Source organism: Caenorhabditis remanei, chromosome IV (assembly GCF_010183535.1).
Source record: "Caenorhabditis remanei strain PX506 chromosome IV, whole genome shotgun sequence".
Lineage (NCBI taxonomy): Eukaryota > Metazoa > Nematoda > Chromadorea > Rhabditida > Rhabditidae > Caenorhabditis > Caenorhabditis remanei.
Window position 1 is genome coordinate 6733169 of NC_071331.1, and position 2206 is coordinate 6735374.

Sequence of the window (2206 nt, forward strand, 5' to 3'; positions counted from 1 at the left end):
CAAACGCAATTAGCCCATTCGGTTTTTTGATATTATGGGTCCATATGATGATCTTATGAAAAAACCGTACATCTTTCTAGGCTCCGCCCCCTTTGACATATAGAAAAAAATCGGGGGAGTGAAAAAATGAATTTTTTCCCTTCAACAGATATTTTTTTTTAAAGTTTAAAAATGAGTTTTAGGCATGTTTTTGAACATTTTTTGTGTTGACAATTTTTGAAAAATCTTTTGGCATCAATCAAAAAAAAATTGATTTTCGATAAAAATTTACAGTTTTTCGCATACCCCCAACTTTTTTTCATTAGGTTAAAAAAGTTTTTTATTGCAGTTTAATTGTTTTCAGACCGTCCAACTTTGAGTCAATTTTTATTTCAAAATTCCGCGACCTTTTTTTTCTATAAGCCAAAATGTGTGTTTTTTCACAAAATTTTCACGTACCCCCCTCCATGGTGAAAAAAGTGAAAGTTTCAAAATTTTAAAAAACTTTGTATATGAGTTTATTTAACAGTAATTGAAATGTTCACAAAGTTTGAAAACCTTTAAAACATTTCCTCTGAAGTTATGAGACCTCAAAATTCAATGTCGAGTATTGCAGATTCCTCCTGTGAAAAACTGATTTTTTGAACAAAATTTCATTAGTTTTTTATCTTATTTTTTTATTGGAAACAACCTTAAATTTCAAAAACCTTTTTTTTCTATTTTTCCTATTTTCTAAACTCTTATTTTTCCAAAAAATTGGTTTGTCAAAAATTTCTTTTTTTTTCAATTTAACTTAAAATTCGACCAACTTTGAAACTTTGTCACGAGGTACCCTGTTATCCAATTTAAAAAAAATATGTTGTTAGTATAGATCAGACCTAGCTCTACATTTTTATAGTTGACAACTTTTTTGTACGGTCCCACCCTAGACAGATATAGCCATCTGAAGTAAGGTAGGTGTACATCCCGTTTACCTGAACACATGAAGGTATGCTTCCTCCGTCACACCATATCTGTCTAGGGTGGGACCGTACAAAAAAGTTGTCAACTATAAAAATGTAGAGCTAGGTCTGATCTATACTAACAACATATTTTTTTTTAAATTGGATAACAGGGTACCTCGTGACAAAGTTTCAAAGTTGGTCGAATTTTAAGTTAAATTGAAAAAAAAAGAAATTTTTGACAAACCAATTTTTTGGAAAAATAAGAGTTTAGAAAATAGGAAAAATAGAAAAAAAAGGTTTTTGAAATTTAAGGTTGTTTCCAATAAAAAAATAAGATAAAAAACTAATGAAATTTTGTTCAAAAAATCAGTTTTTCACAGGAGGAATCTGCAATACTCGACATTGAATTTTGAGGTCTCATAACTTCAGAGGAAATGTTTTAAAGGTTTTCAAACTTTGTGAACATTTCAATTACTGTTAAATAAACTCATATACAAAGTTTTTTAAAATTTTGAAACTTTCACTTTTTTCACCATGGAGGGGGGTACGTGAAAATTTTGTGAAAAAACACACATTTTGGCTTATAGAAAAAAAAGGTCGCGGAATTTTGAAATAAAAATTGACTCAAAGTTGGACGGTCTGAAAACAATTAAACTGCAATAAAAAACTTTTTTAACCTAATGAAAAAAAGTTGGGGGTATGCGAAAAACTGTAAATTTTTATCGAAAATCAATTTTTTTTTGATTGATGCCAAAAGATTTTTCAAAAATTGTCAACACAAAAAATGTTCAGAAACATGCCTAAAACTCATTTTTAAACTTTAAAAAAAAATTTCTGTTGAAGGGAAAAAATTCATTTTTTCACTCCCCCGATTTTTTTCTATATGTCAAAGGGGGCGGAGCCTAGAAAGCTGTACGGTTTTTTCATAAGATCATCATAGGGACCAATAATATCAAAAAACCGAATGGGCTAATTGCGTTTGGCCGATGTGTTCCATGGGCAGTTTGAGAATTACTGACATTGTCTCTTAAAACAGTTGCGATTTTTGTCAGAACTCCGTCCTTTGCGGTCTAAAACGCAATGATGATTTAATATACGAAATTGAATTATTCCGTTTCAGTAAACTGTAAAATGCTTCAAAAGTCTACGGTTTTCAGTACTTCTCGAATCCATAATGACGTTCAAGTTGCAATCGTTGATCGAATCCAGATTTTTTATCTCAATTTCATTGTTTTCAGAAACAGGAAGCGCACATTATAAAGATAATGTTCGACTCAACACAC